We start from the raw sequence: 23,814 nt of genomic DNA, 5'->3' as shown, positions 1-23,814 counted from the left end.
GCACGCTGTCTTGGGGAGAGGGGAGGGAAGGGGGGGGAATTTAAAACTCAAAATCTTATGGAAGTGAATGTTGAAAACTGAAAATAAATAAATTTTTTAAAAAAATAAATAAAATAATATATATTCTTGAGAAATGCAGGGTGCCTTTCAGATATTTTTTCTCTCACAAGCATCATTTCTTCTATCTTAAATTCTAAGATGGACTAGTTACTTTCCTTCAATCAGGTCCTCCTTATTAGAACCAGATCTAGAACAGAACCCCCACTGGTTCATCCGTGTTCCCTGCCACAAAGGTCCAGAGATGAGAATCAGGAGACTTGTACTTAATGGGGAGCTCTGGCACTGATTACTTAGTTACCTTGTTATGCTTCCAGTTTCCATATCTATAAAGTGAAGAAATTAATAACTTCCTTCCCCACTAGTTTCACAAGGTACTGTGAAGCTAAAATGAGGTACATATATACTATGAAAAGTATTTTGAGGTGGACCCTGTGAGTTGCAAGATGTGTTTGAGTCCTAGCTGTTCCACTTACTGGCATTTTGGGCAAGTCATTTATCTTTGAGTTTGTTTCCTCACCTGTAAAATGGGGATAATAAACCTGTCCTACCTACTTCACAGGGCTTTTCTAGAGAATAAATGACACATATTATATAAAAATCACCATATAAAACAGAAATTTTTAACCTGGGGTCTGGAAACTTTTAAAATGTCTTAATAACTATATTCAATATTATTGGTTTCCTTTGTAATCTTATGTGTTTTATATTATTCATTTAAAGACATTATTCTGAAAAGGGACCCGTAGGCTTCACCAGGCTGTCGAAGAAGTCCGTGACATAAAAAAGATTATAAACCCCTGCTATAAACCATAAGGTAGGATGTAAATATAAAGTATTATTATGATTATTCAAGGTAGGATGAAATCTTTATTGTCTTTCATGTTATGGGGAGTAGAAATACTGACTAGTTACAAATTCCAAATAATGTGTGGCTGTATCATATTATTCCTCTTCCTGTACTGTCTAGTCTAGTCAAAATGGGCTGGTGAAAATGTTCCCTGTACATGGCATTTCATTTCCTGCCTCCATCCACAAGGAGTACCCCATGACTGGAATGCGTTTTTGCATCACCTTTGTCTCAAAGAACCCCTTGTTTTCTTTAAGGCATAGCTCAGATGCCACCTCCACCATGCAGCCTTCTCTGATTTGCCCCCTTTTCTTAGTACTTTCTCCTTCTTTAAATGACTTGGTCTATGCTTTATATTTATTTGCCTACATATTATTCTCTCCTTCCTCGAATAAACCTAGGGCACTTTGATCTTTCCTTTGCTCCTGTCACTTCCTACTTTGTTTTCTTGCTATCATAAGTATACATGTTAAATTCCCTTCATAAAACCTAAGTTACTTGAGGGAAGACACTATGTTTTATCTTTGTATCCCCATCCCCTAGCATAGTGCCGTATCTCTAATAAGCACTTAATAGTGCTTGTTGATTCGTGGATTCATGTTGTTTCTTTTTTATGCATACCTGGCCAACTATGTTGTCACTATTGTTAGGTCAAGGAGACAAGTCTGTCAACTTCTATTACTAGAATATTAAGTATTGAGTTTGTTTTTTTACGAATTCCTGTTGATTAAGTGCCAAGTAACACAGTCATTGCCATATTTTTTGGTTTGTTTTTCTGCTTTTCAGAGAGGAGGATGCAGCAACAGGTCCACCAAAGCTGCAAAAAGCAGAAGAGCCTTCTGTTATTTTCCTGTCTTAGAAAACAGCTGAATGGAAGTCAGCATATCAAAAACACTTAGGAGGCATCCAAAAGGTTTGTGGAAGCCTTATTTGTTTCTAACCATCAAATATTTATTAGGTTCCTATTACATATCAGCATTGTGCCAAGTGCTGGGGATACAAAGAAATATGAAATGGTCCTTGCCTTCAAAAAGCTTACACTGGGGGTGAGAATGTAAGGGACACCATGTGGACACAGATGAATATCATAGGAAGTAGAGAGTGAAAGGGGCAGATGAGAGTTAGGAAAAAATGCCCCCCATGTATCTGAGAAGGCAAAGAACACCAGTGGGTGGGGGAGAGAGGAACTGCAAACTTTGAGCTCTCTTTGAGTACCTGGGCTCGGATTTGAACTTCAGGAAGAGATATTAGCTCTAGGTCAGTATATCACTAAGAACATTTTCCAAAATATTTCTCCTTCCACCCTGGCTTTTTCCTTTTGCCACAACCCCGACAAGGGTTAAAGAAATGGGTGGGTAGTGTCCTTGTGTCAGGAGAAGTGCTGCACTGCATGTAACATTCTCACCTGCAGAAACCTTCTCAGGGCTTTCTTCTAAGGTTTGAGACAACTTATTCTCCTGCCCATGAAAGCGATGTCAATCTCCTCCTTTTCTTCCTTCCCTCTATGTTATTGTTATTTCTCAGAGTGGATAAGTTCAATCCAAGAGGCAGAGTGAAATTGGGGATAGAGAGACTTCTTGGACCCAAGAAGATCTGGGTTCAAATCCAACCTCAGAAACACATTGGATGTGGTACCCAGACAAGTCCCTTCCGCTTTTAATTAAGGAGCAGAGCAGGAATAGATCTGGACTGGTAGAAGGCACTAATAAAGGGAGTTCCTCACAGGGACCTACCTCTATGAATAAAATCGTGGATATGAGTTTTTAAAACCCCAACAAAACATACAAATCTACTTTAGTCCAGAGATGACAAATATTACATATAAGTGAACATGAGTGATTTAACAAGTTCTTAATCAAATCCTAACAAATACATTCCTGATAATGAGTTTGGTGAAAATAACTTTTTAAACTTTATAGCATGTTCACATTTGCCAGTGGTTAGCAAATATTGGGCTTGCCAGACTTTAATGTGGTACAAATGCCATGTTCAAGGCAAAGAAAACAGAGTATTATAAGATCTGGCAAAAGTCAGGAGCATTATTAACAGCTGTGGGATTTCAGATGTTTTCTGTGATTAGAACCATAAAATGAGTACTAATTCTTTTCTTGGGTTTTATAATAAAACATCAATATCTGCCTATGAATGTTCAGTTATCACTACATTAATTTATTATGGTAATAGACTAAAAAGATACTAAGGATAGATGAAATTCCAAAATAATCTTTAAAAACTTGGTCTATTTCCAAAGATGATTGGAGAAAAAGAAAAAGAACGTACACGTTCTAAAATGTCTATAGCAGCTCTCTTTGTGGTGGCAAAGAACTAGAAATTGCTGGGATGTACATCAATTGGGGAATGGCTGAATAAGTCATGGTACATGATTGTGATGGAATACTACGATGCTATAAGAAACCATGTGCTTGTTGATTTTAGAAAAACATGGATTGACTTGCATAAAATAATGAAGAGTGAAATAAACAGAACCAAGAGAACATTGAATACAGTAACAGCAATATTGTTTTAAGAACACTAAGTCATTTAAGTAACTAAGTCATTTTGACTATTATAAACCCCAAATTAACTACAAAGGACATATGAAGGAAGACTCTATCTGCATCCAGATAAAGAACTGATAAACAGTAGTATGTATAGAATGATTTAACATGTATATACATATTTATGTCTAATGGTAGCCATCTCTAGTGAGAGGGGGAAGGAAAGGAGAAAAGGAGAAATTTATATAACTTTACTATGTATTTAAAAGGAAAAGCAAGTTGTACATAATAGATTTGCAGTTTCATGTGCAAACATCTTTTTTGAAAAAATTCTACTACAGAAATGCTTGTTTTATTTCATAAATTTTATTTTATAAATTAAAAATAAAAATAAAATTTAAAAATTAATAGTAGCTAATTACTTAAAACTCACTAAACTGTCAGATTTGATCAAAATAAGCAAAATTGAGTTATCTAACTTTCATCTACCTTTTTATCTGCTGGTTAGTGGAGGTATAATAAGAAAAGAATTCATTTAAATGTTGTCACTAACATATTATAGTTAAAAAATGAATCCCTCTTTCTTTCTATTAACAGATGGTAAACTACTTAAGTGTAAGCTTGTATGTGCAATCAATGGAAATCACTCTCTTGGGTACTCTTGCTTAATTGTTTGCTGAAATTTTGCATCATAAGGAATTGAATTATAAGGATTTTTGGAGGGAGGGCAGAACTGTGTGACATTTTCTAATAGAATTTATCAATAAAAGGATTAAAATAGAGAAAAGAAAGAAAGGAATGATGTAAATAAGAAGTAATGAAGTGAAACAAAGGATTTTATACTATCCTACACCAATTGGGCTCTGAGTGACTGAAGGTCATTAACAATCCATTAAAAAGTAAAACAACAATTTCAAAAGTTCAACCGGTTTAACAGTTTTTTCCCTCCTCCACCCTCCCCATCTGCAGTAACTTAATCTTAGCATTATGTAAATACAAAGACTATATGGTTTCAATTTAATTTAATAAGCATTTGTTGAGTACCTATTGTATATTAGGCATTTTGTTAGGTGCTAGGGAAAAGGAAAATTGCTCTCAAAAAGTTTATACTTAGCTGAGGAGAAACCGCTATGTATTTATCTATATCTATATCTATATCTATATCCATAACTATACAGATAGATAGATAGATAGATAGATAGATAGATAGATAGATAGATAGATATAGATGTGAAGACAGGCTATGTTGTTGGGACCAAAAATATTGTTCTCAGCCTATGAAGATTCCAGCAGGTATAGACCAAATGTTCTGTCCTGGAGAAGACTGGCTTAAAATTTACTAGCAGCACCTCTAGATTTGGCTACAGTCTCTTTAAGAACATGGAGAAGAAAACATTTGTGGGACCATTCAAGAAGGACCATATTGCTAAAGATGAGGCTGTTTAATGTTTCCAAGCCAACTGGAAACTGATGGACTCTCAATAAAATTGAATTTTTTTTAAATCAAGTGTGCCTCCCAGGCTGTGAGCTGGAGTTACTGAGAGGTACCATCTACAAAAATGAGGAAATTTCCAAAAGAATTGCATTTTGAGGGGGAAATATTAGTTCTGTTTGGGACATATTGAGTTTGAGACACCTATGAAATATTTCAATAGAGATATTCAACAGGTTGTTAGTGATGAGTAACTGGAATTCAGGAAAGAGATGAGGGTTGCATATGCATATTTAGGAGTCATCAACTTTGAGATGATAATTGAATCCAGAGGTGCTGATTAGTTCGCCAGAGAGAATGTATAGAGAGGATGAATGTCCTGTGCCTGTTTTCTTTTATTTTAAAATTGTGTTATATTCTAAAATTGGGGAAGAAATCTCCTAATGTGTTCAATAAATTTGGACAAATGAAAGAAAAGCCCAGCGTAGATAAATAAATTATACAGAATCTTTTAAAGAATTTTTAAATTTTTAAAAAGGAATGCAGCTGTAGCACTTTCAAGCAAGGGCATACATTAATTGAATCCTCAAGTCATGCTAAGTAAAACATGGATTCACGGATCTATAAGGAAATTTAGAAACTATTTATTTCAACCTTTCATTTCTGAGATCAAAGAACCAATAATTAATCAACTGATAAACTTTATTAAATGCTTATTCTGTGTCAGGCACTGTACTAAGTGCTGGGGATACAAAAAGCATCAAAAGAAACTCCCTGGTCTCATGGAACTAACAATCCTAGATGAGGCAAGGCACAACAAGATGAATTGACTTAGTCAAGGCCACACAGTTTGTGGCAAAACTAGGACTCCCAACACAGACTTCGACTTCCCAGTATAAGGAATTTTCCACGGTACCACACTGCCTCCACTGTTACAAGGAGTACCTTCACTTCTTCCTTCTCCACTTCCTTTTTTCTTTCCTCCCTCCCTTCCTCAAAGGGATATTTACTTCACAGATACATCAAGAACAGAAAAAACATACATTTTCTACCTCCAACACCTGGGATACATACTCTCCCCTATACCCCAGTCCCTAGGGATAAGGGACTCAGATTCAATGTAGTTTCTATGCACTGTTTGGCCTACGAAGCTCACTTCCAAATGTAGTATGGTCAATGTGTAAATGAATCCACATCTTTGCTATTGCTGAACTAGATCAAGCAAGCTGTTTGGACTTTGCTCCTCTGTCTGGCAGATCCTGGCATGGACTTCAGTTCCTAGACTTCTATTGGCTTGGTCTACTGACCTTTCAAAGTTCACAAGATAATAGTGCCCCTTCTTCACCTGAAGAGCATTGGTCTCAATGCTGACTCCAGTCTTTAACAGTGTCTGAATTATTTCATGGTATAGGGTTTTCTGATGTTTCAGGGGAAGTACAATTAGAATGCGTTAAGGAAACAACTTGGTCAGGACAATGTTAGGCAAGTTATGCTTATATTTTCAACATGTCAACATGGTTCACTCATTCATTTATGATTCATTCATTTCAAATGTTGACTAGCATGGGAAAACTTGGGCATTGCCCCTGAACCGCAACTTGGAGAGTTGGGAGGCTTTCCTTTCTTTAGGGAGCTAACGTGGGAGGGTCACGCTTCCTCCCTGCTTTGGTCACTTGGTTATTTGAGCTATGGAAGACCATGATCAATCAGTCAATGATCAAATATTTATTAAATGCCTACTCTGTCCTGAACATTGTGCTAGGCATTGGGGATACAATGACAAAGAATGAAATGATCCTTTGAAGTTTACATCCTAATGGGGAAGCCAAGTACCTATAAAAATATATACAGCATAAATATGAAATTAAAAAATACAAATATATAAAAGTTGTTAAATTCAACATAGTCTAGCAGTTAGGGAGTCAAAATAGGGAGGATCATTGAAAGGAGGAAGCTTTGCCCCCACAATCAGTTCCATGAGGCAGAAGCCACACCCTGCCACACCCAGCTCCAGAACCCACAGCCTCTAGGCGCTTCTCTCTCCAGGTGGCCTTTTCCCACTACCATACTTGAGGCTTGCATCTGACGAGTATAGCTGCCTGGTGGGGTGGGGACAAGAAAAGGAATAAAGGAACAGGGACGTTGGGGTAAGTGTCCCATGGCCTCCGTTCTCACCCCAACTGAGTTTGGTCCAAACTTCAGAAGTCCCTGTTATGTAAATAGTACTGTTGATAAATCGGAATGCGAGCTGTTTTTATAATCTTCTGTAAAAATTTAACACAACTTAAAAACAGAAATGTTTTTATAATACTTTAAATGTTCCTCTTAAATTCAACACTTATTAAAAACTTACCAGTGCCAGGCACTGTGCTAAGAGATGGATATATAAAAGAAAAAATGTATTAGTCTCTGCCTTCAAGAAGTTTACAGCCTACGTAATTTTCTTTAGGATATTAATATACATTATCCATAAAGAAAAGTTGTACTAAGGGAATGAAGAATTCAGCCCAGCACCTATCTGGATAATCAGAATTCTCAATTAGTAAGGCTCATATCCTGGAGTAGACTAAGGCAATTCACACATGGTCTTGTTTTGTTTCAGTTTTTAACAAAGTAAAAATTGTATCTGGTCCCCCCACAAAAACAATTAGGTATATCTTGAATAAGTCTCTCTAGCTTATTTTCACAACCCACTACAAATATTTGTAAAAATAATACTAGCTCTTTTCCATGTGTCTCCTATAGCTTCCTTTTCTATACACTGTGTCAGGGGTTTCTAACCTGCAGGTACATGAACTTGATTGAAGGAAAGAAAATCACATCTTTATTCTCATTAATCTCTAAGTTAAATTTAGCATTTCATTCAGTTATTTAAAGACATTGTTCTGAGAAAGGGTCCAGAGGCTTCATCAGGCTGCTAAACAAAGGGGTACAAAAAAAGGTTGAGGACCCTTTCCCCACATACATGAAAAGAATCTGGATAGTTAGTCAAAAAATTATGTTTCATCCTTTAGTGAAAATGACGACTACCTCCATCACACCTCGTGCCTTGAAAAAAAAAAAACAGGTATTGTCACAGTAGAAACTGACTGACTTCAGTGGGGAGCTCTGCATCTTTAGCATCCCTATCCATTTTGTAACTTTTGTCATATGCCAAGCTGCACAGATCTTCAGTACTCAGAAAGCTTAACGACGCCAGCAGCCGAAGCTGATGAGAAGCTGTGCAGAAATTGTCCATCATCATCTGCTTCTCACAACTTTCCAAGATCTTGCTGTAACTACAGAGAAGGAAATTTTGTGCACAAGTAGGAATTTCATTGCAGCCATGAATGTGCTTAGAATGCCTGACTGACCAGGCCTTTATGGTTTTGTAACCACACTGGAGGGTGTGAGAGAACATAAATGCCCATAGTCACCCAGCCAGGAATGGAACCCACTTCAAATTCTGAACTTCCCAGCCCAGAAAGGGCATTACCTGAAAGGAAAAACAACAAACAAACATTCATTATAAGTAATCATTCTGACAGGGCATCCTTGTTTTTATCCAAAGGATTATTAATCACAGATTAGGAAGTTGCTGCTCATATTTTGTCATGGCCTCGGGAGGCATCACTGTTCATAATCACTGTATGTTTTGCTTGAGTCAGATTCAACAGCCGGGAGTTTTCTGGACATTTTAATTAGCAGCTGACTTCAGGCAGATTTCCAATGTGGTGATGTTATTTAACTCCCACTTAATTTGGAGGACATACACTTCTGTGTGTCTCACACGTCTACTGGATCTCTTCCTGTTTCCATTAATAGGGAGGCATGGCGGGGCTACTGTATTTCAAGGACTAGGGCCTTTTGTGCTGTGTTGGCTGTCTCTCTCTGCTTGCATCGTGATGCAGCACAGAGAGTTTTGGACTTCTTTTATGCACGTACTTATTTTCATTTATCATGTATCTTAACTTTTTTCTTTTCCCCTCCCCATCTCCACACACATATACTAATTCTCAAGATCTTTCAGGGAATGGACTATGACATTTTTTTTTAAAGATTTGGAGTTTAAAATTTTCTATTTTATTTTTTCAAAAAACAAAAATCCTTTTTCTCTCCCTCTCCCTCCTAAGGCCCTTCCCACATGTCATTCCTTTTTATATCTTCTCCATTTCTTAACACAGTACATTTATTCAATTCCATAAGCACCATTATGGTCCATTAAGCATCTGCTATGTGCAAGAAATTGTTCTAGAGTTCGGGGATATTAAGAAAAAAACCCAAAACAATCCCTATATTCAGGGAGTTCACATTCTACTAGCGAGATACAACATGCACATTCATAATTATAAGATACATACAAATTATAAGATATATGTATGTATATATATGTAATGCAAAGTGATTTCAAGAGAAAGAGAGCACTTGGAGAATCAAGAAAGTCCTTACATAGTAGGTATCAATTGATTTGTACTTTGAAGGGAGCTAGGGATTTTAAGAATCAGAAATGAGAAGAGAGTGCATTCTGCACATGAGGGACCACTGGGACAAAGGTCCAGAGGTAGGAATGCTGTATACAAGGAAAAACTAGTTTTCTAGTGTGGTAGGAGCAATATCTCAACTCTGGTTCCCCTGCAAGTTTGACTAGTTTTTCTCCAAAATGTATTGAAACAAACCATCCTTTAGACATGATTGGGACAGAGCATTAAAGGCTCAGGCTGGACATCACTCTCTGGTCTTCTGTGTACTAAACAGCCTGCCTTCCTGACACTAGGCCATTGGATCATGATGAATAACTCAGGCAAGGGAACATCACCCAGCTGAAACAACTTGGGGTATCCTCACTGCATATGCTCATGGAATAGCCTCCTCCTACTATGACTAAGTAAATCTCCTCTTGCTAACTGTCAATTGTCCTGCAAGTGTCATTTTGCTCCAGTATTGAACATAAACCCCTCAGAGGCTGGCCTGAGGCAGGTTGACACCAGAATAGATGATGCAAGAAAGGGATAAATATGGAAGAAGACTGGGAAGTTATGTGCACTGTGGATAGTAGGTGCTTAAGAATGTTTATTTGATGAATTAAGCTAAACAAAACACTGCAATGTAGTGCAATGTGAAGAGTGCAAAAGTGAGAAATTCTGAGTAAAATTGTCAGCTGTGCGCTGCTGGCGGATGCTAGTCTCTGGTGACAGAGACTGAGTCCCCAGCCTTATCCCCAATTCAGTGTGGATTTCGTTTGTGTCTGTTCTTGGAAGTTAAACAAAACCAACAGCACACCATTCCCTTGCACCTGAGTCCTGCTAACCCTCAGTTACTCTGTTAACAAGCATTTCATATGTCCTTCTTATGCAACATCTACTCTCCTCAGATTACCAAGAAAGGCCAAAGCTGGCCCTGACCTCCAGGAACTCACATTCTCATTGGGCAAAGTTACATGTATTGCCTATTATGAGGGAAATCTTTCTTAAATTGCAAAGTTTTGTGGGGGAAAAAATGAGGTACCCTTTGTTGTTATAATAGTCATGACAATGATGATGATAAAGACTTATCTCTGCTCTTTCATTCTTAATGGTGGCATGCCTAGGCAACTTTGCCCCCTTTTTCAGAGACCTGCAAAAAGCCTGAGCCTAGTGTGCCCATTCCCATTGACTCTTCCTCTGAGGGACATGTCTACCAAAGGGAAGAGGAAGGGCCAATAGGAATGTTCCCCTAGCATGTGCCAGCAGAACCACCTCACGATGCATGCAGGCCTATGCCCCTTATGCAGATCTTACCAGTCAGTGAATGAATGAAAAAGCATGTATTAAGTGCTTACTATGTGCCAAACACTATGCTAAGTGCTGGGGATACAAACAGAAAAATCAAGACGGTTTCTGCTTTTAAGGGGCTTACTCTCTAACGGGGGAAAACATATAAAAGAAATTTCAATTGCACATTAGATAGGAAGACCCAGAAGTCCTAAACGTACAGTATCAGGGCAGATGTCAAGGCTGAGAGGTCCTTAAGTTATATAGGGAGTTAAGATAACAGTGCCGAGGGACTGCAGAGCAGATAGTAAGGTCTGGTGGTCCTCTATCTCATGAGAAGGAATGAGCAGTCAAGTAGCCTGGGTGAATGGGGAAGGTGAAAGGAGAGGGCACCCTTGGTGGTGGTCATGGTTCTTCCTGATAGACAAGCCAGGCCTTTTAATCCTCTTCTGCTTGCCATTCCCTCTATCTTCATCCTCACATCTAGCCAAGCTGCCAAGCAGGGTGAGGTTCTTTGACTTACAACAACAACAAGAACTGTAACTTTCTAGGAGTGTAGTTTCTTGCATTTTTTTTTTTACCCGAGAATTTTTTAGAAATTTTAGGAACTTGGAAGTATATGGGTCTTTGTGGATTTCCCAACTGGCTACCTCTGGTACAGCACTAACACTTTGTATTGGTCTAGTCAGTCTTATGATTTCTGAACCACTCTTAAGAAATGATGACAATATCATATAACCAATGTTTGTTGAGCACATACACTGTACTGGGATTTGAACTCAGGTTTTCTGACATTAAGTTTAGTTTTCTTTTCACTACATCATTCTCAACATTATTCATTCATTCATTCAGCATTTATCCTGTCCTGATTCTTGTGAATCTTATAATCTAATTGGGAAGGTAAGATATATAGAGAGATGTAACTAGGAATTTAAAAAATTATTTTCCCCCCAAATGTCAAGTATTGCTTTTTCTCCCCCTCCCACACACACACACTGGGTGAAACAAAAACAAAACCAACCCTAAAACCCTTGTAACAAATCAGCTTAGTCAAGCAAAACAAATTCCCATCTTGGTCTTAAATAAAAATGTATTGCATTTTGCATAATCTCTCTGTTAGGAGGTGAGAAACATAGTTTATCATCATCATAGCATCTAGCATTTACATAGTGCTGTAAAATTTGCAAAGTGCTTTACATATTTTATTTCATTTGATTCTCACAACCCTAAAGTAAGTGCTATTATTATACCCATTTTATAGATGAGGAAATTGAGGCAAAGAAAGCTTAAGTAGTTTTGCCTAGGGTCACGTAGCTAGTAAGTGTCTGAGACAGGATTTGAACTCAGGTCTAGCTCAGCTCTATTGGCTGCCTAGATGCCATCACGGCCCTGCAGAATCATAACTGATCATTTCATTCTGCATCAGTCCATACAAGTCTTTCCAAGTTCCTTTGAAACCATCTCCATCATAATTTCTTACAGCACAATAGCATTTTATTATATCCATATACCATAATTCATTCATCCATTCCCTAATTGGTGGTCAGTCTCTTAGTTTTCAGTTCTTTGCCACTACAAAAAGAGCTGATATAAATATTTTTGTACATATAGGATCCTTTATCTCCTTGAGTATAACTAGGAATTTTGTGGTGCAATATGGGATGGGGGGGGACAGAAGGAAACATGAGACTCTTATATTGGTGAGACTGCTTTAAAAGCTTGGGGGAGGGGATACGGAAGGAGTTCACCTGGAGTCAGGTTGCCAAGGGAAGGAAGTACACTCTGAGATACTGAAGGTGATCTTGGGGAGGTCACTAACAATAACAAGATTCAACAGGAGCTTGGAGGAGCTCACCCTGAGATTTCTATGCTACCAAAGAACTATAAGTGTTATCAGCACCCTCTAAATTGTAGTGCCATGGATCAAGGCCTAATGAGCCTATCTTAGTTATGGCTCTAGACATAGTTACATGAAGAGATTAGTAACAACACAGGGATGGAAAGATATGCCAAATTAATGATACGTTAGTGCTAGGATTCGAACAAGGATCTCTGTAGGCTGCTTTGGATGGTCAGAAACTCTGGATGTGATCCTCTAATACAAATCGTTAGGTACTGAGAAGAGCTAATTAGGATAGTTCTGGAATCCGTTTCCTAGAAAATCTTTAACCTGTTTAAAGAAAAATATTACCTCCTTCTCATTGATAGCAATTTATTATTATTATTATTGGTCCTCAATTACCAAGGAATTTTAATTAGTTTAACCAGGGCTGTCCTATGGTAAAATAAATAGATATATTAATATTTGCCTCTTTTTCCTCCTGGTTTCTGCTTGCCACTTTACCCTTGGTGGTGATCCAGATAAATAAGTGTAACCTAGGTTTCAAGCCTGGAACATTTTGCCTAAGATTCTCCTGACAGGAAGGATAATTTCTCAATGCTGTGCACCTATGTGAAGGGTCACATTGCCACTAGAGCTTTGGAGAGGAGAAACATTCTTTTTTCTTTACAGAGACAAACAGATTGACATTGGAAGACATACATGTGGTGGAAAGCCAATTTGTCAAAATGTCCCTGTTTTTTCTGATTGTTTTCCTAGACATTTGGGAGAATTTGCCTTTGGATGGAATTAGGGCCTCTCTCTAGATGGAACAAAATCTCTCCAGGACCCCCAGGCTGCTCCCATTTAAAGAAATCATTTGCTCTTGGGTATTTCCTGCCATATTATAGTCTGCAGAATTTCTCCAGTTTCTGTTTGCTATCTGCCTGCATAAATGGGTGTACTCCCTATTCACTATTTGTGATGGTCTTTTATGCAACTAGAATTTTGATATGAAGGAGCCAAGTCAGTAGGTATAAATTTGAGGTATCTTACTCCTTTAAGAGACAGTAACCAGGAAAACAGCTTGAACCTAAAATAGTGCCCCTGCATAAGAAATATTTAAGGGAGCAGATAGATCTAATTCTAATATGGTACCTCCTCTCAGAGGAAAACAGAGTTGCTAGCCTCCTTTATTCCCCTCTAGGCAGGAATAAAAGACTCCCTTGGAGTGGAAAAGGTAGGCAAGATTCCAGAGATACTTATACATTCCTTTCCTTGAGCTACATTTAGATGACCTATTGGACATACACATCTTAAAGGGGCATCACATACCTTACATAAAGATCACTAGTTCTGAAGTATTGTGGTATTGGGTTGTTCTTATGGAGACTAAGCCACCATTTGGGATTGATACACAGAAGCTGTGTCTACACCGACAAATTATATAGAGCAATTATCTAGAGAAAATTCAAGCAGTAGTATCAACTATTGAGAGGGAAGGGCTCTGTGTGTGTGTGTGTGTGTGTGTGTGTGTGTGTGTGTGTGTGTGTGTGACTGAGAGAGAATGGTGTCAGGGGAGGATAGTAGTTAGGCTGAATACTCCAGATCAGCTGATTGAGTTCACCAAATAATTACTTGTCTCTCCCTCATACTTTCCTATGGAGACACTGTCAAAAAGACAGAAGAGAATCAAAGTTTGCCCTTGAACAACTTACATCATACCAGAGCTAGTTAGCCTCATTGTTTTCATGTTAGAGAAATTCAGTAAACAGCACTTGGAAAATGTTTCCTAGAGCAAAACTTTCCACCCTTGGTGCAGCTTGAGAGGCACATTTTCTGTGGTACCTTGTATTGCAGTCTATTTTTGGAAGAAAATTCACACTGTTGATAAAACCAGGGGGGAAATTACATGTGTTTAGCTCATGAAGACGGAAGTCGCATTTCTTCACGAACCTTTCCCATCAGCACCCCCTCCAAGACAGCTGTGTAAAAAGGACAATGTGATGGAATGAATGATGGAATGGACAAGTTTTTAAACTCAAGGAGTACTTGGCCTTATGTGGAGGAGGGTAAAAAGCTGGTCTTCATTAAGGAGATCACAAAATCATAACTGTGGGAAGAAGAATTGAATGGAGATTAAAGAAGTACTCCCCTCTCTCCCACTTGAAGGTTGGCAATCAGTAGATCAGGTAACTGAGGGAAAACATGTGATCTCTCTTCCTGAAAGACAATCTTGAGATTATGATTAGAATACAAAGAATTCAACGATAGGTGGATTTGTAATGAATGTGATATAGAACAAAGTGAGTGGAACCAGAAGTACACTTTATACTGACTATAATTATTTAGAGGAAAATATCATTGAAAAAAAATGAAAACTCTGATTAATGCAGTCCACTAAAAGAGGTGGTGGATTATAGGTGCAGAATAAGGCATACATTATCAGGCATGACTAATATGTTGATTTGTACTTTGCCTTAAGAGAGTGTTCTAATGGAAAGGAGGATATTCAGGAGTTGGATGTCATTGAGAACTGATGACAATTTTTTTTTAGCATCAATAAAACATTGTTTTTTAAAAGAGAGACTAGGGCTATGTCAGTTTTTACAAAGAACTCTCCAAAGTCATTGATTGATATTTCTAATAGTTAATAGATCAAACATAGCTAAATCAAAAGTAGTTAATAGATCAAATCAAAATAGCAAATGGATGGGCTGAAATTTTTCCTGAATTAACACATAGTTTCACTGAATTGCCCAAATCAACAGTAATTTTGGTATTTCATAAAAACCTCAAGGTTTTCCTGAAAGCCGGTCCAAAGAAGGATTTTAAAAAGAGAGTTAGAGTAGAGTACATTAAATTTATTTTAGGCCTAGGGTCTGACATTTTTCCTGTGGAATAGGCCAGATGAGGGGCAGGGTAATATAATGGAAGGCACATTAGAGCTTGTATCAAAGCACTTGGTTTCCAATTTTGGCTTTCTTAATTACTTGTGACTTTGAACAGGTTGCTTAACCTCACTGGGTTTCAGTTTTCTTTCTTATTATTTTATAACAATGGGGTTGGCCTATCAAGGGTGGGGAACCTGAGGCCTTGAGGCTGCATGTGGTCCTCTAGGTCCTCAAGTTCGGACCTTTGACAGAATCCAAGCTTCACAGAGTAAATCCCCTGAATAAAATGATTTATTCTGTGAAACTTCGACTCAGTCAAAAGGCTGCACCCCAGAACCTAGAAGGCCACATGTAGTCTCAAGGCCGCAGGTTCCCCACCCTTGGCCCCAGATAATCTCAAAGGACCATTCCACTTCTTAATCCTATGATCAGATATGTTTGATGACTTTGGGAAGTTCTAAGATTCAAAGCTGATTTTAAGGAATTCCCTAAAACAAGAATATAGCCAAGAACTCTATGGAGCTGTTGAAGAAGAGAAAGACTCTAGAATTTTTTTTTAGTATAAATTCTCTAGATTAGATATCTCTGTTGATTGAGGTTTCCAAATAATTGCTTAACTCCATTTCATTTCCCCTAGGAATCACTATTAATAGGAAATTGAGGGAAATCAAATTTGGTTCTTGAATTAGCTCATTTAAACTAGTAAGTGGGCAGCTAGGTGGTGCAGTAGATAGAGTGCCTGGCCTGGAGTCAGGAAGACTCATCTTCTTGAGTTCAAATCTGGCCTCAGACACTTATGAGCTGTGTGACCCTGGGCAAGTCACTTAACCCTATTTGCCTCAGTTTCCTCATCTGTAAAAATGAGCTGGGGAAAGAAATGGCAAACCACCCTAGTAAGTTTGTGGACATGACTGAAACAACTGAGCAACAAACTTGTAACCACAAACCTGAAATCCCCAATAGCCCAAAGGGCCTGTGGCACTATAAAATTACTTGCAAATGATAATATTTGGGAAATGTTTTCTAGTGGAATTTTTCAGGCCTCTTTGTAGATTACATGGCACCTTGAGCTATATTTTATTTTATTTTATTTTATTTTTTATTTTTATTTATTTATTTATTTTTAATGGCTAGTCTTTTATTGGAGGGAAGAAAACATTACAACAATCTCAAGTAAACCAGTCCAGGGGCTCAGTGGCTAAACTGGTCAGGTACCAGCTTGCAATGGGTTCCACAGTTAGGGCAACGCTGAGACTCCCCTTTGTGAAGCCAGAACCAGATGACTGCACTGTTGTCCTCTTCACAGACACAGTCGTCTATTCGCTTGTCAGTGATGGAAGGGACCAGGGTTCCTCCTTAGTCCCTGGAGCTGCCTTTGGGGCTAGGATATTGTATAGATCCAAATCATCTCTTGCAGCGATCAAAATCTCTCTCTCTAAGCCAGTAGCCTGCTCCTCATCAGAAGGGATACCTCCTCCGGTCACCATGGAGCGAGCGGCCACCCGAGCAGGGCCACAGGCCCTGACGGCCTTGAAGCCATCACGCCTGAGACAACTGCGACCGGTTGTAGCAGCGCCGCTTCCGGAATCTTGAGCCATATTTTAAATGGACTACAGTCCAGGGGCATAGGCAAGAGGAACATCTTTTCAAAGGTTCTTATTCATTCATTGGTTAAAATATGTAATACAGAAGTGACAATAGAGCCTGCTTCAAACTGCTGTCATGGACAAGAGCTGATTTGGCCTTGACTCAAGCTGGGTCTCATCAATGATTAAATCTTATTGGAATCTAACTGTATCAAACAAGCTCCATAGGTATATGGGGGTAGGAACAACTCTATAGCCCCCCAAAATAACTATTAAGTCATTTCTGATCTTATCTCTTATGCATTGTTGCCACTCCATTAGACGGTAAGTTCCTTGAAAGCAAGGACTGTCTTTTGTCTCTTTTTGTATCCCCAGCACTTAGCATGGTGCCTGGCATATAGTAGGTGCTTAATAAATGTTTATTGATTATATAGATTGTGTAGATTTACTAATGCCTGGAAGGCTTGTTATAGATCATGTTTATGTGTGTGTGTATGTGTAAATAAACAAATACACATACTTATATATAGACACATATGTATATATAATATTTGTTTATTATATATGATGTGTATATTAAAGGCATGAATGACTAGAAAGCAGGAAATGACTTTGTCCTCTGAGCTTAGCTTTTTTACTTACTCAAATTCTTTTACATTTGTAAGAGTGGGAATTTCTTTGTTATTTTTTTTAAGGCAATTGGGGTTAAGTGACTTGCCCAGGGTCACACAGCTAGTAAGTGTCAAGTGTTTGGTCTGAGGTCGGATTTGAACTCAGGTCCTCCTGATTTCAGGGCTGGTGCTCTATCCACTGAGCCACCTAGCTGCCCCAAGAGTGGGAATTTCTATACCCACTCAAAGGATCTTAGAGGAATTGGAAAACCAGAGTGCTTTAGACTTAGAGAGACCTTGCAGTTTGTTGAAAAGCATCCCTAAAATGATGAGAGGGCTATAGGTTGTCAACCTGATTGGAGATAAAGGGAACTTTCTAACCCTAAATCAGACAGAGTTATAGGGTATGAACTTTGATGCTCCTTACAGGAAAAGGTAGTTTAAAGACAGGTGAAATGGCTATGGGTTCTAATGGTCTATTTAGGGATTCTGGGTTTCAAAAGAGCTTGATCCTGGAAGAGGAGACTCTGGGGAGCTACCTGATGCCTGTCATTGTGGAGGGAAAGAAACAGCAGAGATTTTGTTTCCTGGTCTGATGAATAAAGTATGTGATGACCAGATCTACTTTTTGTGACAAATAAAAAGTCTGAGAAACATAATTTCTGGGTAATTAATAATAAATTTATTAATTATGACTAACAAATAATAAGATGAGGTCAGTGGCACTCTCAGAAGCCAAAGACAATCTGGGGAAGGGGGTGCTGAATATTTATATACCCTTGGAAGAGTAGGGGTTTCTGAAAAGTGGAAATCAACTCTGATTGGTTAATAATTAATGAGAGAATGAATAGTATGAGAGGTGGGTATATTCGAATGAGGGGCTGAGGTGGGGGAGGGCCCCCCCCCCCCTGCGATGGACTCTGATTATGTCATTCTTAGACAAAGAGATTCATCTCTGCACCCAGATCATTCTGCCTCCAGCAATCTATACAAAAAGATCTATCTATCCTTTCCACTTGTGTAGTTGAACAATGAACCAGAATTCACCTAAATAACATGGTCTTCACCCTTTAATCAGAACTAAATCTTCCTTGGATGGGTGGAGTCCCATCTAAGACTGAAGGGAATGTTAACCCAATCTGATCATCAACCCTGTCCTTCAGAGGTTGCTTTGAGCTAGCCTTTATATGAGGAAATAGAAAGGAAAAAAACCCTGGAAACCTCCCCTTCCTATATTAATAATCATTTCTCTCAATTTCTTAAAGAGTTGGGTGTCTTGGGCTAAGCTAAAAGAGAGATGGCAAAGCCTACTCTTCCTCTTATGAGTTAGCAATTTGGTTGAGGGCTCCAGAGGAAGCCCATAAGAAAGAGAGGTGGGGAAACAGCAAAGATTCCAAACCCAGTAGAGAGCATCAAACATTTGACAACCAGCAAAGGAGAGACACTACAGGATGGCCAGATGCATGTCCGCATAAAGTAGTGATCAACAGGAATTAGACTTGGAGAGAAACAGCACGATATCATCAGAAGACATAGGCAGCCCTGCAATGTCAGAGACACGTGTTGCCGTGGGTACATGTGCTCCTACAATTTGGAAGCAGAGGAGTCTGAATGGATGGATACTCTAAATGAATGGATGCCTGCTTTCCATAGTCCACTTGACATAGCTCACCAGAGACCACATTTCTAAATCAGGAAGGTCCCACTCCACTCAACAATGGGGAGTTGTCCCAGAAAACCTTGACTAACTGGGGAACTTTCCTTTACTGGCAGCTAGGTGGGGGGAGGGGTGAGTTGTTCTATTGTCCCCTGTCTATTCAAACAGCTTAGGAGGTATTAATTGGCAATGATGACATTACTAAGAACGGGAGGAGTTCATAACATAGCTATAATAAGGGATTAGCTAGTAACTATGACATTTCTATGGGAGGCAGGGAACTGAATCATGGTACCTTACCCTGTTTGTTTAATGGTCATGAAGACAAAGACTCCTCATGGAAGCACTGTGTTGCACACCTTTACTTTAGAAATGTGAAGACAATTCAAATAAATTTTGCATTGAGATGATTGGAGACACTCTGTGAATGTCACAAAGCCATGTTTAGGAATTTCTGCCTTAAAATAACATTGTCTCAGGTTACCAGACATAACTTGGAAGATCCATGAGTCTGACTATTTCCATCTGCAGGATTACATTTGCCAAGACTACAAATCCCAAATTGTCAGTGCTAAAAAAAAAGTGGAAGGCGTCTGTGTGTATGGGTTGGACTGGAGAGAATAGGAATGAGGTGTGAAGGAAGAGTCTTCTAAAGGTGGATTTTTTAAAAAAATTGATTCAGCAGACATGAGTTAAGCCTTAAATCCATGCTTTAGATGCTAATCTATAAAATGGAATAAAGATTTATGATTTTTAAAACTATGACCAGGATTCAGGCCCTCTCCTCCATTTCCCCAGTTTAAATTATACTGGGGATTCTGGAAATCTTTTTACAACCATATCTCATATTCATTAAATTGTACATATTTTTGACTCAGTGATACCACTACTAGTTCTATATCCCCAAAGGGGTCTTAGAGGAATAGGACTTCTATGTGCAAATATATTTATAGAAGTTTTTTCGTAATGGCAAAAAATTGGAAGCTAAGAAGGACCCATCAATCAGGGAATGGTTGAACAAATTAAGGTACATATAAATATAATGGAGTATTATTGTTCCATAAGAAATGACAAAAAATATGGTTTCAGAAAAAACCTGGAAAGCCTTTTATTAACTAATATATATGGAGTGAAGTAAGTAGAATTAAAACAATTTATAAAAGGACAGTAACACTGTAGAGACAATTTGAGAAGAGTTAAGAATTCTGATCAATGTATCAACCATGATTCTTCCAGAGGTCCCATGGTAAAGATACTTCCCACCCAAGAGATGAGGGATTCAGGGTGCAGAATGAAATATGTATTTTTGGAGATAGCCAATATGGATATTTGTTTTGTTTGACTATATATATATAAATGTTACAAAGGTTTTGTTTTTATCTTTTCCCAATTTGGTGCTGAGGAATGGGGAGAGAGGAGCGAGCTGGGAAAGGGTTGAAAGAAAGACTTGTGACTAAAAAAAAATCCCCCAAAAGAAGGGGTTCATAATAGAGTTTCCTAGTTTCAAGTAAAATCCCCTCTTCCTGGTTAAATGTGTTTATTTAGGTTGTTTTGTTAAATTCAAAAAGATTTTAATGGTAAAAAATAGAGTCTTTCCCAACTTGGGAAATAGGCCTGGTAGTTCCACAGTATAGACAATCTCTGTATTACTAGAAAGGAATTGGGAATTGCTATCTGGTCACCTGTGGACTGACATTTGTATAGCACTGAATGGTTAAAAGTGCTTTGTGTATGTTATCACATTTGATACTCAAAATGGTAAGGTATAAGGTATATAAGTATAGCTTGGTGGTGAAATTTCCTCAAAAGGAGTTCTCTGTATCAATGAAACCACAGGTCCAGACCAAAACTGAAACTCTCTAAAAGTTAATATAGGAAAAAGACCAAATAATTGTGTCTTGTCTCTCTAAGGTGCTTTTTTATTATATGTATATATATATATATACATATATATATATAAACTATATGTGTATATGTATACATGTGTGTATATACATACATATATACACTTGTAAAAATACACATACATGCATACATATGGAACTAAGGAACAATATGGCTTTTTTTCCCATTAGCACATAGGCACAATGAATGAGTTTATTAGATCAGCAACATTTGAAAGGCTGGGAGAGCCTGGCCCTGATGGGTTGTGGTACAAAAGAGAAGAAAGCTGTAGTAGGAGATAAGTGGAAGCATGTATACCAGACTAGGGAAGGGGAGGTGTTGATGTGGGGAGTAGTTGATGACAGTGGAGAGACAGCTCAGGTGGGGCACCCTGGGATGGATAGGTTTGGAAAAGTGTAAGAACTCTAGGTCTGAGCTCTTTTCACCTCCAATACTAGTCATTCATTTTTGGTTAGAGGTCACTTTCTCTTTAATGAGCACACAAGCATTGACTCATTTGTTTATTTTGGTGAAAAGAGCTGCATGCATGTATGTATAGTTGTTCACTCATTTTTCTGTTGTGTCTGATTTGCCAAGACCATTTAGGGTCTTGGCAAAGATCCTGGAGTGGTTTAACATTTCCTTCTCTAGCTCATTTTATAGATAACAAAACTGAGGTAAACAGGGTTGTGACTTGCTCAGGGTCACACTGGTAAGACACTAGTAAATGTCTGACGCCAGAGTTGAGCTCAGGAAGAGTCTTTCTGAATCGGGGCCTGGCACTTTATCCACTGCACCACCTAGCTGCTTTGTGTATGTATTAATAGCCATTAGAGCATTGCTTCTGACTGCTTCAGGCACAGGTGCCTTTCTCTACTGTCACACCATCTTAGTCCAAGTAGCTCAAAGCAATGAGATTGTTAATGACTAACCCTGGTGTGCCCTTGGTTTTTCCAAGTTGTCTTTCTAGTTAGATTCAAAGGTGTTACAAAACCACACAAATGTACCTAGAACTACTGCAAGGAACCCAAATGGAAAACTAAAGTGCCCTCACTGGACTTTAGTGCCTTTAGGTTTTGGCTTAGACTCTATGACTCAATTCTGTGACCTTAGGCAGATACACTCACTGCTCTGGGACTCAATTTCTTCATTTGTACAATGAAAAGAGTGACTTAAAATCTCAGGGGTTGTTAATCTGTGAACTTGGGTGTGTTTGTGTTCTTTAATGTTTCAGTGACTGTATTTCAAGATAATTGGTTTCCTTTGTAATCCTAGATATTTTATTTGATTAATTTAAAAATATTATTCTGAGAAAGGGTCCATAGGTTTCACCACATTGTCCATAACAAAACAGTTTAAGACCCCTTGGCCAACATGCTATGTAATAATCCTTCTAAGTTTTAAGAATGAAATTAAATAGGAGACGAAATGTCCATACCTGAAAAAGACTAACTGGCTTAAATTCTTTAGCACTGGTCCCCCAAAATTCATCTGTTTGCTGTGTGACTTCGGGAGAAAATCACCGGCAGAGATTTTGATGTTTTCTTAAAATCCTGCCTCCCCCTACCCCCACAATACCCACCCTTAGCAAGAGGAAAGGTGAAAAGCTAATTGTTTTCTAATTGATCCAATCGGCCAATCACCCTGTAGAGTCTGGTTTGGGAAATGCGGCTGGGTTATTTAGTGAAGCCCTGGATTCGATCAGGAAATTCACCAGGCACGTGTGGCTTTTGAATAGCAGAATCTGTTGACACAAAAATCCTCAGCATGTTGGCCGATTCAACTACACTCTCATAATGTGCTCTCGTTCTCCCTCCCACCCCCCTTTGTTATTTCCACATTCCAGAGGAATCCATCACTTAAGGCTGAGTTATGTGCTGCTCTCGACTGATGCTTGTACCACCCACTCTGCTCAGGGCCAGCCTGGGCTTCTTGAAGTCACAGTACCTATTGTTGAGAGCCTCTCTTCCCCAGCTCTGTCACTCCAGCTTTATACCTCCAGCAGAGAGGGCAGGGAAATGACTCCCCCAGGAGCAATTCATCATGGTAATAAATGTGCTGGGTTTTACTAGGTCCCATCAAAGTTCACCAACACACTAAGGCAAAACAATCGGGCCTTTTATATTCATTTAATCTTTACATAAACATATACACCATCTACTCAGGTGTGGGGGCAATATGTATGTGTTTTTGCGCACACTTTTTGTGTGTGCGTGCACATGTAGTTACGGAGGTATAGGAGGTATATACATCTCCACACACACTTATACATCTGGGGGGGGGGGGTGCCTGGTGAGAAAGACACGTCCTCCGTGCCTGGTGGTACCACTGACTTCACATACTTCGCGGAGGTGGCCATTCCTCCTTCACTGTTTGCATTTCCATTCATTGCTTTTGCTCAGCTTTCTTCCTGCTGCGTAGATTTTAATTGCTAATTGCTTGGCTCAGCCTTGATTCCCCAAAGACTTTCTCAGGCTAGTTAGCAGGACCAGCCTGCTCAGGTTGTCTGTTTGGCTCCTCCTGGTTCTCCCTCTCCGCCACCCTACCCCCCTCTTGACTCACATAGCCAAACCCATTGGAAATGCTCCTTGCAGCGCAAGGTACGTGCAGTGGAACTTATGCTGCCTCTGGGATCCGGGAGACCTGAGTTTAGATCCTGTTTCTGATGTTGAATCACCTTCATGACCTTGGGCAAGTCACTTGTGGGCCTCTTCTCACCTGTAAAGTGGGGAGAGTGGTACCGGACTAGGTGATCTTGGAAGTCCGCCACAACTCTTAATCCTCACTTCCAATAATG

General features: G+C 38.8%; 1 pseudogene; it reads right to left on the bottom strand.

Moving 5' to 3' along the window:
- Positions 1-16,470: 16,470 nt before the first annotated feature.
- Positions 16,471-16,877, bottom strand: LOC114024458 (annotated as a pseudogene).
- Positions 16,878-23,814: the final 6,937 nt, after the last annotated feature.

This window comes from Vombatus ursinus, unplaced genomic scaffold, assembly GCF_900497805.2.
Source record: "Vombatus ursinus unplaced genomic scaffold, bare-nosed wombat genome assembly UNPS02014821.1, whole genome shotgun sequence".
NCBI lineage: Eukaryota > Metazoa > Chordata > Mammalia > Diprotodontia > Vombatidae > Vombatus > Vombatus ursinus.
The sequence above is the reverse complement of the archived record's forward strand: the minus strand, read 5'-3'. Positions and strand labels throughout refer to the sequence as shown.